The sequence below is a fragment of the Theropithecus gelada genome, chromosome 10 (genome assembly GCF_003255815.1).
Source record: "Theropithecus gelada isolate Dixy chromosome 10, Tgel_1.0, whole genome shotgun sequence".
Lineage (NCBI taxonomy): Eukaryota > Metazoa > Chordata > Mammalia > Primates > Cercopithecidae > Theropithecus > Theropithecus gelada.
Window position 1 is genome coordinate 77,149,600 of NC_037678.1, and position 15,765 is coordinate 77,165,364.

Here is a 15,765-nt window from a genome sequence, read left to right on the forward strand (position 1 = left end):
TTCTCCTGCCTCAGCCTCCCGAGTAGCTGGGACTACAGGCGCCTGCCACCTCGCCCGGCTAGTTTTTTTTTTGTATTTCTTAGTAGAGACGGGGTTTCACTGTGTTAGCCAGGATGGTCTCGATCTCCTGACCTCGTGATCCGCCCGTCTCGGCCTCCCAAAGTGCTGGGATTACAGGCTTGAGCCACCGCGCCCGGCCTATTTATTGAATTTTTTAGAGACTACCTTATGTATCAGGCACTTTGATGTATGCATGTTATAATTTAATAAAAAGTAAAAAAAAAAATCAGTTCGAAAATAAGGCATTGCGATAATTTAAGGAAGAGTTGGTCATCATCCTTCTGTGCTTCACCCCTAGGTGGGTGTTTTGTGCTGACTTATGAGAAAAAGAACACCATAGCAGTGCGCACCATTTAAAATGACAGTGATCCAAGGTTAAAGGTCACACCACTATTTAATTGTCTTTAAGCAGAACTTTACTACCTACCAAAAGAAACTGTTGAGATACTTCAGCCTAGCCATGGTCTTTTTGTGAAGAACCGTAAGCATTTATCCAACTCCCCACCTCCTTTGGGGGTCAACTTGGGTTTCCTGGCTCAGTGACGTCTTTATAGCACTTCTAGCTTCTGTTCTCTGTAAGCTCTGATTTACAGCCATCATCAAAAGTACCTAGTTTAGCAGTTAATAGCGCTCTAGGTATTGTATTTCTTTTGAATATTCCTTGACCGCAAGTTTGTTGAAGCCAACAGCCCACCTTTCACATCTCCATTCAGGGTCCAGCATTTGGCAAACATTTAATAAATACTGGACAAGGGATGGACTGTGGCCTTGAAGAAATAGGAAAATGAACAGAGGCCCTACCTGAGGCAGCCGCAAAGATTTGCTTTTAAGTGACAGTAGTTGTGTTGTTTCCCTGGAGTTGTCTCCATTCGACTTTTCAAATCCCTTTGATCTCTCTCTCTCAATTTTCTTGTTTACATGTTCATTGTAGAAGATTAGGAAATGTGAAAAAAGCACAAAGAAGAAAAAGATAAACACTCATAATCCTTCTACAGAGGGAAGGTCTTACTATTTTGTTGTATTATTTTTTCTTCTTCTTCTTCGGCTTTTCCTATAATACATGTGCTTTCATGCTCTCTGCCCCCTGTTCCCCACCCTTTCTTTTCATTTCTTTCTTGGAGACGGAGCCTTGCTCTTTTGCCCAGGCTGGAATGCAGTGGAGCTATCTTGGCAACCTCCGCCTACCTGGTTCAAGTGATCCTCCCACCTCAGCCTCCCAAGTAGTTGGGATTACAAGCGTGTACCACCACGCCCGGCAAATTTTTGTATTTTCAATAGAGACAGGGTTTCACCATATTGGCCAGGCTGGTCTCAAACTCCTGGCCTCAAGTGATCTGCCCGCCTTGGCTTCCCAAAGTGCTGGGATTACAGGCACGAGCCTCCGCGCCGGGCCTCTCTTCATTTCTTGAGAACAATGGAAGTGAATCCAGGAAACAAACTTCTCCACATTGTTAAAAGCTCTTCGTGCAGAGTGGAACTGCACATGTTGCCACCTTGGTTTTCTTTATTCCAAATACAAAGGTGTAACTTGGATTAAGATCGGGGCTTTCATGTCTTGCTGAAAAATAGTATGCCATAATTTGTAACTCAGTTCCTCTTATTCACCACTTAAATTTTATTTATTTAATTTTCTTTTTTAGAGACAGGATCTTGCTCTGTCGCCCAGGTTGGTCTCAAACTCCTGGGCTCAAGTGATCCACCTGCCTCAGTCTCCTGAATAGCTGGGACTGTAGACATGTGTCATCACACCCAGCTACTGCTTAAATTTTTAAGATTAGTTTGGCTGGTATATACATTATGCTCCAAATCACGAAAAGTAGTATTCTTCTGGGGTAAAACCATGCAGTTTACTCACATAATCATCCTCAGTCTCATCATGAAAGCAGGAATCGTACAAACCTGCTCACCCTGCATGTGTACCCCTGAACGTAGAAGTTGGAAATCAAAATAATAAATAAATAAATAAATAAATAATGGGGGAAAAAGCTGGTATCCAACATATTTTAGACCTAAAAATCCCATTAATCCTAGTCCTCTCCTGAGATTATAACAGATTTGCTTTTCCAGGTAGAGGGTATCTGAGCAATTGTGCAAGGCTCTGCTGTTGCTTACGTTTCTGGAACCATGCGGTGCCTGGCCAGTGTTGCATGGCTGACGTGTCCTCTGCTCCTGGTGCAGACACCATACAGTGCTAGTACTCTTGTTCTTTCCTCCTAAAAATAGACTCCTGAAACAGTCCTAAAATAGACTCCTCGGCTTCTCTCCTTTTTGACTTTTTTTTCCTCTAGACTCCTCTGAGCTTGTCCCCAGTTTTGCTTTAGACTCCTGAAATATTTATTCGTTTTTTAATATCTTAACTTGTATTTTAGGTTGAGGGGTACACGTGCAGGCTTGTTACATAGGTAAACTCATGACTCAGGGGTTTGGTGTACAGATTATTTCGGACTTCCGAAGTATTGAAGTAATACTCATTTAGATGAGGTTGTTCATTGGTAAGAAGAAAAATCACTCCTGCAACCCCGACAGACTGTTTCCCCTGACCTTTAAAAGACCTTAATGGGTACATTGTTTTGTTTGTTCTGCTCTGCTCTGGTTGAGGGCAATGTGACATTTGCATTATCTCTCTAGGCCTCTGCTTAATTATGTTGCTATAAATTACTGTCTGTCCTGAACAGAGTCCATCTAACTTAGTGTCCTGCTGCCTGTAGGAAGAGGGAGATAGAGAGAGACAGAGACAGGGAGAAACAGAGAGAGGGAGAGACAGAGAGACAGAGACAGGAAGAAATAGAGAGAGACAGAGAGAATAGTTGTCTAGAAAAGAGAAAAGAAACATAATTTGGATTCACGTCTAGACAGAGATGGGGGAAAAAGAGAGAGAGAGAGAGGGGGGGCAGGCGAGGGGTGAAATAGTTGTCCAGAAAAGAGAAAAGAAACATAATTTACATTCACATCTTTGTCATTTCTGTTTGGTCTAACGCTTGGCCTACATTCAGTTACCTAAAGTAGTCCTATAACCCTCTCTCCTGGAACCCCATTCATCTCAGATGATACTTCTGTCATTGGCACTGAGGAGACGAAACTTCAAGTGGTATTTACATTTAATTCCCTTCAGCTTTGTGACCCTTAGGATCCAGATAATCTGCCTAGTTTGTAAATGTGATATTTATGTTCTGCTGATTGTCAGTGAACAGTGCTCAATTTTGGGGAAAGCAGACTGGGAGCTACCATTCCTGTCCGAGCCTTCTCCTGGAGGCCGGGAGGGTGTCAGGACGCAGCAGGAAACAGAGCTCCCTGCCTCCGGGAGAAAGGTTTGCGGAAGAGGCTTCCTGCCTCCGGGAGTGGGTTCTCCTATCCTGTGAGTCCTTCTCTTCCAGTATAACTTTTCCAAGTTAATTTTTTCAATAGAGAAATTAGCATGTGTGACTTTTATGCTGAGGAACTTAGGAAAGAGATTATTCGTATAATAATATAGGCAAAAAATGTTACAAACTCATCCAGCTGGGTTGCATTCTAATTTGACGAATGAGCTGAGTCAAGTAACATTCTTTTTTTGTTTTTTTTAATTAAAAGTACTCTGTCCTCAATGTGAAAAAACAATCTTCAGAAGTATAGATGTTGGAGAAGAGTAATGGTAATGAAAACAGTAGTTAGTATTACTCAAGCTTAGTAGCACTTTGCCTGCATTGCTTCATCCCATCCTCTTACAGTTCTGTGGGCTAGATACTGTTGTGCAAAGGTCTTTGATAAAGATCTGTTCCATGTTTTTCACCCTGTGTCTTAATCTATTTGGGCTTCCATAACAAAATACTGTAGACGACGTGGCTTATAAGCAATAGAATATTATTTCTTACAGTTCTAGAGGCTGGAAAATCCAAGATCAAGGTGCTAACAGATTCAGCATCTGGTGAAGACCACTTCCTGGTTCACAGAGGACACCTTCTAGTTGTGCCTTTACATGGTGGAAGGGGCAGGGTGGCTTTCTGGGGTCTCCTTTATGAGTTCCATTCATGAGGGCTCCTCCGTCGTGACCTAATCATCTCCCAGTGGCCCTGCCTCTTAATACCATCACCTTGGCGGTTAGGATTTCAACATATGAATGGGGGGAACACATTCAGATGATAGCAGGCCACCCTTCTCAAGCTTATTAGAAAATGGAATCCCTTTTTTTCATGGAACCCCCACAACCGTCTCTGAGGACATAGGTGGTATTCTGCAGACACAGTTTGGGAAATAAGAGAAGTCTAGCTCTACACTGCTGGCTAGGAGTTGAGGCGGGAACAGACACATTTGCCTCCCCTTTGTACTATCTAGCTTTCCAGATTCTTCCCACTAGTTGTGTTGATGGTGATTTGGGATTGTTCTTTCCCATTCAAAGCTAGGGCTATACACTAATTCATTCATTCTCAATCACTAAAAAATACCTACCATCACACTGTGCCAGGAGACCATAGCTAGAACAGGGTCCCTGCCTCTGGGAAGTCCCAGTGCCATAGGAAACCAGACAAACACAGATATTCAATGGGAGGTAAGACCTGCCAAGTACCATCTACTGAGCACTGCAGGAGCTGGGGTGGGGGCTGGCCAGCTCTACCTGGGGAACTGGGGAAGGCTTCCTAGGGGAGGGGATGGGCACAGCGTCCGCAGGGAGCAGTGGAGTCCTCCAGGTGAAGAAAACAGGGAAACGGAGAGTTGAGAATGTGTTTGGCAGCATGTGAGTGCCAGGGCTTTCAGCAGGGGGGCTGGTGGAGGAGCACAGATGGCCTTTAAAGTCAACTCTGAGTCACTCTCTGAAATTACAGAAATTCAAAGAGAAGGATCTGGAAATCCTCCAACAAGTTATTTGACCTTCTGGTCTCTCAATAACCATTTGGTATCTAGCTGATAAATGGAAATTCTCTGCAAAATTGTGTCATACAGGAAAAGTTGCAGGAAAATTGTTAGAGAAAGAAAATCATTCTCCTGTCTTCACCTGTAAACCATAGAACTCACATTTTCCTAAGTGGCTTCACGCTACCAAGTGGCCCCTGGATTCTCCATTCATGCCTCCTCTACTAAAATGATCAGAGGTTAAATAAAACTTCCAAAGCAGAGCCAGGAGTTATTCAGCTTCTCTATGTAACAGTAGTTGAGATAGAAACTATTTTCTGTCTTTTTTTTTCTCGTTGCCTTGACAACTTTTTTTTTTTTTTTTTAAGCTTTTGATTTTTCTCAACAACATGAGCTGCTTCCTTTGGTTGAACCGAGACGTGTGTATGGATTTACGTCTTATTCAGAGAGTCTCTAGTGTAAATGTTTATGAGATACCGATTTTTTATTTTTCAGCATCTTCAGTGTTGAGCAGAGTAGATAATTGCACAAAACTGTTAGCCTGCCTGATTAACCAAACCAAGGCAAATCAGCAGTGATTTTCCATGTCTGATGTCAAATACTGTAAAAAAATTATTCCAATTCATTTTTACAAAATATCATGGAATATTTTAGTATTTGGCTTTTTAATGTCCCTGACAAGGTCTGTGTGAAAGTTGTTTCCATATACCAGAAGTGCACGTCCTCCCTCCTGCACTTCCCCTTGCTCCCATGGCTCTAGCCACAGTGGTCTCTCATCCTTGCAAAGCTGTTCCCATCTCATGGCCTTTGCCATTTCCTCTGCCTGGAACCTGCCTGCCCCAGATATTCACATTGCCTGCTCCCTCCTTGCATTTATGTCTCTGATTCAATGCTACCTTCTCCTCCTGGACCTTCCTGTCTAAAACACCATCCTTACTTGTCACTGGCCAGTCAGGATGTGGGAGGATCCCTCTCTGGAAAAACACTTCAGTTATCCTATATGAAACTCCCCAGACCATAAGCCCTACCCATAGCAAGAGCTTCCAATGAGCATTTTAATGCCTCACCCTTAGATCTGAACTCACAGCCAAAAATCACCAGCTATTTGAGGAAATCCTCTATTAAAAAATATAAAGACCAAGACTAATAAGTAAAGAACTTGAAAGAAACAGAGACAAGGATGGAGCAGGAGAAATCTGCAAAATAAATAAATAAATAAATAAATAAATAAATAAATAAATAAAATGGAAAATGGGGCAATGGGGCAGAGGAAAGCATCCTGGAAATCATACAAGAAATGTAGGAGTGGAACCAAGTGGGGCCCAAGTCAGCGGCTATGGAGCAGGCCTGGAGGGCAGCCAGGCCAACTGAAGCAATAGGACAAGATTCTCGGGGGGACATTACCAGGAGGGCTGGGGTCCTGAGGAACTATCCCAACAGGCTGACATGCAGAAATTTGTATTGAGAGGCTATTGGAGGATATGGGTAAAATTAGGATACAGTTGACTCTTGAACAACACAGGGATTAGGAGTATTGGCTTCCCCTCCACCCACCACCTGCAATAATTTTTGACTCCTCAAAACCTTTTTTTGTCTTTAACTTCTATTGTAAGCTCAGGGTTACATGTGCAGGATGTACAAGTTTGTTACATAGGTAAACGTATGTCATGGTGATTTGCTGCACAGGTCATCCCATCACCCAGGAATTAAGCCCAGCATCCATTAGCTATTCTTCCTGATGTTCTCCCTCCCCCAACCCACCCGCTACCTCCGACAGGCCCCGCTGTGTGTTGCTCCCCTCCATGTGCCCATGTGTTCTCATCATTCAGCTCCCACTTGTAAGTGAGAACATGCGGTTTTTGGTTTTCTGTTCCTGCGTTAGTTCGCTGAGGATAATGGCTTCCAGTTCTATCTATGTCCCTGCAAAGGACATGATCTCGTTCCTTTTTATGGCTGTATAGACTCCCCGAAACCTTAACTACTAATAGCCTACTGTTTACCAGAGGCCTTACAGCTAATATGACAGTGGATTAACAACATAAAGAGTAGTATCTACATATATTTTACACATTCATGACATACCTAATTTTTCTTAATTTTTTTGATATTTTTAGGCAGTTTGTCTGCAAGTTTTTTCAAATTGTTGCAAATCTCCAAAACATTTTTCAATATATTTATTGAAAAGAATTCTCATATAAGTGGACCTGCACAGTTCAAACCCACGTTGTTCAAGGATCAGCTGTAGTTACAAAACAAAGCAGGCAAAGGCTGAAAAGAAATACCTATTTACCACAGAAATAATAACGTCGTACAATAAATGAAACATAGTACATTTAGTAGTGATCAATCTTTGTATCATTATAATAGTATAAACACTGAATATTGCTCTAATGAAAATTGGATATGAGCATATTTAGAGAATGGGACAAGGGAAGCACCTGTGTATCTGTGCGTATATGAGTTTGTGTGCATGTGTGTGCCTGAGACTTAAATTCTTACCTGTTGTAATAGGATGTCAACACATAATGTCTAAAGCTGATACATTATCATATATGAGCATATTAATTAGACATATAAAGATTTTAAAAGCCAAAAGGAATAGTAAGTTGGAATGGTAGATTCTGGGGAATGGAAAGGAGAATGGGAGGAATAGAAAACTATTCTTTTTTCACTGTAAGACTTTTAGTCTCATCTGACTTTTAAAAGCTGTGAGTATATATTATGTAGATAAAAATAAAAATTAGTTATGAATTAAAAGATAAATTTTGGCAGGGTGCAGTGGCTCATGCCTATAATCCCAACACTTTGGGAGGCTGAGGCAGGCGGATCACCTGAGGTCAGGAGTTCAAGAACAGCCTGGCCAACATGGCAAAACCCCATCTCTACTAAAAATACAAAAATTAGCTGGGCGTGGTGGCGAGGGCCTATAATCCCAGCTACTTGGGAGGCTGAGGCAGGAGAATTGCTCGAACCTGTGAGTTGGAGGTTGCAGTGAGACAGAGCTTGCAGTGAGCCGAGATGGTGCCACTGCACTCCAGCCTGGGCAACAGAGCGAGACTCCATCTCAATAAATAAATAAATAAATAAGATAAATTTTAAGCAGCCCTGCTTCTGTGTACATGTCACTGATAGTTTGATGTCCATTTGATTAATATTAAATTTTGTCCAGCGTGTGGCCGACGTCCTTGTCAGGCTCATTTGTTTAACTAAATCCGTTTTAACTTGTTCCTGGAGTAATTAACTCAGACTCACCTTGTTGGAAGTCATGCTGAAGATATTTATCATTTCCTCCTACACCATGGAGATAGATTGGACTGTGGCTCATGCTTGCTGAGGTTGTATGCTTATTAAAAATGGAGTAGATGCATGTGATATTAAATTGAGCTTTTTAATTTCTTTAGATTTAATGACGTACCTTTGTCATGGACTTAATCTTCAGCAAATATTTACCCTTCCGAAACTGGCAGATTTGCATTTTATAACTTGTCATGTCAAATGAAATATCTTCTCTTTTCTTTGCCCCTAGAAGGATCTCTGCTGAAAATTATAATCTTTTAAAAAATAGCTGTCACATTCTCCTTTGTGGGGAACATTCAACATTTCTATCCTGTGATTGAAACTGACCCTTCTCACTCCTCTCCAGCTTTAGCCTATACATATTGATATATTTATTTTGGATACAGTTTAGTGTTTTTATTCTGATATCTAGGTCATAGAGAGATGAATGGGTAAATGGAGAAATGGATGAATGGATAAATTAGATAGATGAGAGAGAGAGAGAGAAAGAGAGAGAGAGAGAAAAGCAGACCAAAGTATACCACAGATGTGTGGAAGTACAGGTTCAGATAACACAGAATACACTACAAGCATTAGTCTCAAGCTCCCTAGACTATAAAAGCTTACAGAATGGTCAGCTTTCCAAAGCAGAGGCTAAATAACTGTCATTCTATTGCATCCAACATAGCTTCCCAAACTTTGTTGATGTAGGATTAGTAAGATGTTCCATTAAGATGTTCCAGTAAGATGTCCTAAAATAACTTCAGGATACTTTTAAGTATTCTTTTCATTTGTGCCATGGAACTAACATGAGGAGCTGGGAGTTGGAGGTGGTTATCGAAGCCTGGGAATGGATGTCTCCAGTCACTGTTTGGTGGAAGAACCTTTTTCAGGTTGCCCCTGTACCCCCACAATACTTGAGAACACTTTCTAGACCAGAATAAAATGCTCAAGTAAATTAATGACATCTGTTTGCATTTTGAAATGAGAAACTGTGAGACTTTTAATTCCTAGAGGTGATAGCAGGATAATTGAGTACAGTAAATTAGAAGTTGCTATTTATGAGCAAAAGTATGCATGACTAGAGACTTCATCCCCATGAGCTTGCCTGTTCACCATATTGTTATTTTCTTACATGCTTTATTAGTCTTTGGAGCCATACTTCTTGAGTTTGAATCCTGGTTCTGCCACTTAACTAGCTAGCTGCATGTCTTTGAACAAGTTTCTTAATCTGTGTGCCTCAGTTTCATAATTTGTGAATCTATCGATTAGTCCACTCAATACCTATTCTAATCCCCTTTTAGCATGACTTTTTTTTTTTTTTTTTTTTTTTAATCTTACAGAGAGTAGAAATTTTCCATTTCCAGAATCCGTTGAAGCTAGTGTTCAGGGTTTGTTAACCAAATGCATTTCCATAAACCTTTGAATTCAGACCTAGATTGTGGGGAATGAGAGATGGGACATAGGACCTTCATTTTTTGCTGGTATGGATAGTGGCAGAGGCAGCATGGTTCTGGAACTAGTCACTGTAGTGATAGTGTCCTGATTTAACAGTCAGCTTTTTTATTGGGAAGCTTCCAGATTGTTAGTTTGGAGCAATATCTGAACCAGCAGCTTCCTAATTCTTTAGGTTATTAATAGTGATCAAGGCAACAGCGCCTTTGGCCATTCAGTTCTGCTGAGTGGTTTGAGGAGTAATTCCTCTTTTTTTTTTTTTTTTTTCTGAGTCGGAGTGTCACTCTGTTGCCCAGGCTACAATCTCAGCTCACAGCAACCTCCGCCCCCCAGGTTCAAGTAATTCTCCTGCCTCAGCCTCTTAAGTAGCTGGGACTACAGATGCACGCCACCATGCCTGGCTAATTTTTGTATTTTTAGTGGAGATGGCGGTTTCACCATATTGGTCAGGGTGGTCTGAAACTCCTAACCTCAGGCAATCCACCCGCCTAGGCCTCCCAAAGTGCTGAGATTACAGATGTGAGCCACCGCGTCCAGCCTGAGGAGTAATTCCTAAAAGTTAGGCCTAAAGTCCGCTTCTTAGCCTCCTAACAATGATGTCAACTATATGTTTCCTAATATGTCTTTTTGCTTGAAGCAGCCAAAGTGATTTATGTTGTTTGTAACTAAAAACCCAGAAGAATCAACTTACCTAATAGGGTTTTTGTGAGATGTAATAAGGTAAGGCATTTAAAGTGCTTAGAACATTATCGGGATTGCTATTCTTTTTTTTTTTTTTTTTTTTTTAATATTCTTAGGGATTGTTCTGGCTTCAGTCAATGGAACACCTACAACCATAAATAAAAAATATTTATTAGTTTGTTCATTCATTCATTCATTCATTCATTTATCCATTAACTGAAACAAATATTTACTGAATGTCTATTCAAGGCATGCTTCAGTGGCCTTAGGATAGTGGTTACCAACCTAGCTGGACTTGAGAACCATCTAGAAATCTTTTTGAAAAAACTTAATTTCTATGCCACATCCATAACTTGTTGAAAACAGGGAATGTGTGTGTGTGTGTGCACGTGCATGTGCATACATATATTTTTAATTGGAATACAATTTACGTAAAGTACATAAATCTTATGTGTTACAGTTTGGTGAATTTTCACATATGTGAGTGTATACCCACATAACTGCTACCTAGATGAAGATATAGAAAAACAGAAATTTGCGTGAAAGATTTATTGTGTGCATGGGTGTTTTGGGGGCCCCATTAGGAGCTAAAGTTTCAAATACATTTGAGGTTTTGCCACTTAGACGTCAAAAAAATTTAGTCATCCAGAAAGACCAGTGTAATTAGGTTATTTTTCTGTTTCTTTTTCTTCTTCATAGCATCCTTCAAATTTGTATTCCTCTTTAGGTTTATGCATTTATATGTGAAATGAAATTTAAGGAGAACCTTAGATAACAGAAAATTCTAAAATGTTAATAAGGCAGTAAATGTTATCAGTAATAACTCCATGACTCATAATTTCTGCCTCTGTTTATCTTATGATTGGCATAATTTATTGACTAAAAGAACATTTAACTGCTTTAAGCTTAAACAGCTTCTTCCTCATGATCTCTTCAAAGAGTGAATATCATGAAAGAGTAGAAATAATTATTTTCCCTTTTTTCCAAAAGAGATAGACATCTTCGTTTGTGGGCCAGTGGCAGAACACTCAGTATTGCAGTGCAGAGGCTAGTAGAGCAGCACGCATGAGCTGAGTTAGGAAGATAAAGTTACTTAAAAAGCAATGGAAATAGTTGACTGGAGAAAGAGAACATTGTCTACAAAACATTAATAGCCTTTACAATTTTTATAAAACCAACCTAGAACAACTTTGAAGTTGAATGACTTTGCACAATTAGCTTATTATGGAATGAAACTTTCAGAAACAAAATGTAGAATGGAAATGAACTGTACTTTTTTTGTTTTTTGAGATGGAGTCTCGCTCTGTAGCCCAGGCTGGAGTGCAGTGGCACCATCTCGGCTCACTGCAAGCTCCACCTCCTGGGTTCATGCCATTCTCCTGCCTCAGCCTCCTGAGTGCTGGGACCACAGGCGCCTGCCACCACGCCCAGCTTATTTTTTGTATTTTTAGTAGAGACGGGGTTTCACCGTGTTAGCCAGGATGGTCTCGATCTCCTGACCTCGTGATCCGCCCGCCTCGGCCTCCCAAAGTTCTGGGATTACAGGCGTGAGCCACCATGCCCGACCGAGGTGAACTGTACTTTTAAGATGATCACATTTGATTTGAGATCAAAGTCCAGCATTGGAATACTGTTTCAAGGACAGCTGGACTACCTTGGTGAATTAAACAGACGTGTCACCAAAGGAATAGAAAACCTTGAAAGTTTATGTAGCTCCTTCCTCTACCTTCAGATAAAATTACTGTACATCAGCCTAAGTGCTATGAATATTGTCTATTTCAAGCACTTTTAGAAAATGAGCTTTGGATATAAGGGCAATCTGGCTATGACATTTATTATTTTGGTTGATCTGGCCAGACTGATGTCTTAACTCCCTCACCATTGCCTGCACTGCATGTCCCCAAGTTGGTAATTATTTTCTTGGAAATTTGAAGGTCTTGTTTCATTGCCTTCTTGCTTACAGAACATTGTGATTAATAAATTTGAGGGTTTGTGCTTTATCAGTTCGGAGAAATTCCACCCATTAACTCATTGTCTCATTGTGCATTGTCTTTCCTTTGTTCTCTCTGTTAGCTCTTTCTGAAATTCCAATTGCATGCATGTTGGACCATCTCACTTTGACTTCCATATCTCTTATTTTTTTTCTCCATCTCTCTCTCTATGCTAAATTATAAGTAATATCTTCAACTCTGATTTCATTTTCTAATTATCTTTCCACTGGACTCTAGTCCTGTTTTACCTGTTTGCTGAGGTATAAATGCCTATTACTATAATTTTTCTTTTCCTGTAATTTAACATTTTTCCATTGTGCTTTTTGTTTGTTTTTCTCATTTACCTGTTCATTTCTTGTAGTCTCTTGTTCCTTACTCAAACTTTCAACTTCCTATTTTATTTCCTTAACATATTAAGCATATTTGCCTTATATCCTGATTGCGTTAACGCCGATATCTGAAGCCTCTATGGGTCTTGTTTGCTTACTCCCACTCAGTAACGGTAGATTTTTTTTTCTCCTATGCATTTTGAGCTCATGTTCAATGGAACCCTGTGTGGAGGGTTTCTTTTGTTGTTTGGTTGAAAGTACATCCCTCTAAGGTTTACACTTGCTTTCACTAGACATATGAGGGCGTGTCAGTCTGGAACCATATTAAAATAAATAACCTGGCTTGGAGGTTTTTAGACCACAAAAATAGTTCCAATTTGAGCACAAACACATGTGAGTTCTGGCTCATGATAAATTGTCTTTTTCTTTTTTTCCTTTTATTTTCTTTTATCAGGTTAAATCTTGGGGCAGATATTTCTTTTTTTCTCTCTCGCTACCCAGAGCCAAGGCCAAGACAAGTTTTTTTTGTTTTGTTTTACTATAACCTTTTACAAAGTGTTTTTTTTTTTTTTTCCTAGTTCACTTTTTCTCTGGGGGCGTAACTTCAGGGCTCTCGGCTTTATGGGGTGTTTTCTTGTTAAGCACCCCCACCATGCCATGGCCCTATGCTCTGTGTCCTGAACCTTTGTGGACATTGAAGCTGACGTGCTGGGTCTAGACACCAGCTCAGGGTTTGCTGACCTCTCAGAACTTCTATTCTCATTTTGCTTTTGGTCTCTGTGGGTTTTCCTTGCTTTGTTACCAGCTCAGTCATTCATTTTAAAAGATTTTTCAAAAATATTTTATCCAGCATTTTTACATGTTTGGTAACAGGAAAGATTTTCAGAATATCTTGTCCACCATATTATTTTGTCAAAAATAAGTAACTATTTCCGTGACCACACTAGAGGTATCCTCGCGAAGGTGGAAATTCAATTCCTGTGTGCCTCACTTCTAGCCCTTAATAACTCATGTTAGAAAATCTCCCAACACAAATGCATCCCAAACCCGCCTTTCTCTGTCACTTAGCCTCAGTTTTCACTCTCTTCTGTCTATATTCCTTTTCTGCATAAGTTGTATTATGCAAATTTTAAATTTTGTGGCTTTTTTCCAGTTTCTGTGAGTTTTCTGTGTTCTCCAATGTTATGTGCTTCAGGAGAGAAGGCTCAAAGCTTTGCTCTCCTTAAACTCAAGTGTAAATGGGAGGTATGGGTGTTGAGAATGATCTCCTATAACTGATTTCATTGTGTTTCCTTCTCGTCTTGCCTGTTTGATTCAGCACTGCGATTCTGACTCAACCAGCAGTCATTCTGTGAACCCTAGATCTTCTCCGCCTATTTTCACAGTCTTGTTTTATATTTAATGCTGCCTGTTTCTCCTTCTTCGGTGTATTTACTAACTCAAACTTTTCCTGAAGCTCTTTGCTTGATTTATAGCTGTCATCAACTTACAAAAACCACCACCACCATCAGGCTCTCTGGAGGTTGAGTCATTTCAGTCCCACCCACATCCTGGTGCTGGTCCCCCTTGGAGGAATGTGTTTGGGGATGGCTGGAGGGCTCCACCAGCCTGGGCTTCTGTGTTTGACACTCCCACACACTGAGGCACCTGCTGTTTCGGCCCACACTAGGATCATGTTTACTTTGCAGAGGGTGCACCAGGGACCTCTGTATAGTCATAGTCCTCCTGCTTTGAGATGGGTAATGTTCACTATGATTCATCCCTTCAGCTCTAATGCCAGGATGGGGCAGTAGCTATTGGTAAGGCTGATGTTCCTTCCAGTTACAAATAAATGCTTGTTTGTCTGGAGTTTCCTTTTAATACAATGTCTATCACTGTGTAGTAGACATATATATATATATATTTGAGATGGAGTCTTACTCTGTCACCTAAGCTGAAGTGTAGTGGTGCGATCTCAGCTCACTGCAACCTCCGCCTCCTGGGTTCAAACAATTCTCATGCCTCAGCCTCCCAAGTAGCTGGGACTACAGATGCACGCCACCATGCCTGGCTAATTTTTTTTGTATTTTTAGTAGAGATGGGGTTTCACCATGTTGGCCAGGCTGATCTCGAACTCCTGACCTCAGGAGATCCGCCAGCCTCGGCCTCCCAAAGTGGTGAGCTTCAGGCGTGAGCTGCCGCGCCCGGCCAGACATATATTAATAGAAGCATTCACTATTCACTTTGAAAAATCCCAGATGTTAAAGAACAAGTACTTTAATACTGTAACAACACTGCTGTGGGTACTATTCTTGTTACTAAGGTAATAATTATAAAGTATCTTTTATTTATGGAGCACTTACTATGTGCTGGGCTTTATGCTAATAAATCATTTAATCCTTACAAGAGTCCTATGAGGTAGGAGCTGTTATTATCCCCATCTTATAGATGAGGACATGGAGATTCGGAGATGTAAAGTAACTTGCCCAGGATCACATAGCCAGTAAAGGGCTTGCTAGGACTCAGACTCAAGGCTTCTTCCCAAGTCCATGCTCACAGATATCTCTTCTCTTAGGCTAAAACCAGATTTCTGATCTATGGCAATGAATTTTTGCAAAGGCCAGAACTTAAACCTACCTTACAAGGTAACATATTTGAAAGTAAAACTATGTTGCCTGCATTGCACAGAACTGATGTTAGAATACCTTTGCCAGAACTGCTTTGAGAACCAGCATGTGTAATATAAGGAAATCAATTTTATTTTGTAGACAAACCTTGCTTTTCACCCCAGGCTGTGTTATCCTGCTTGATCATCTATCTTATTTACAGATTTCACTCCTCATGCCTCTTGACAGTTTCTAAAAAGAAAATTCTGTCCCCTGAGGATGGAGATTTGTCAGCAATGAGGACATTCAGAAGGAGCTTCCAGAGGAAGTGAAGATGATTCCTAAGGGGCTGCAACAGGTTCTGAGCGAAGTCATTTTACAAATAAGAGCTCAGCCCTTGAAGTGATCACTTTAAAGGGGAAGCGCTCGGCTGTATCAGTATATTCTAGCGTATTTGTTTACACAAATACACTCCATTCTCTGACTTCATAGGTATACTTAACGTCGACTTGAAACGTCGACTTGATATGGATTGAAATCTGTTTACAAAAATCCACATCT

General features: G+C 40.6%; 1 protein-coding gene across 3 annotated transcripts in view; it reads left to right on the forward strand.

Annotated features, from left to right (window-relative positions):
• The window catches only part of SHLD1 (shieldin complex subunit 1), a 113,426-nt gene that overhangs the window by 79,318 nt on the left and 18,343 nt on the right, over positions 1 to 15,765 (forward strand). The window lies entirely within an intron of this gene.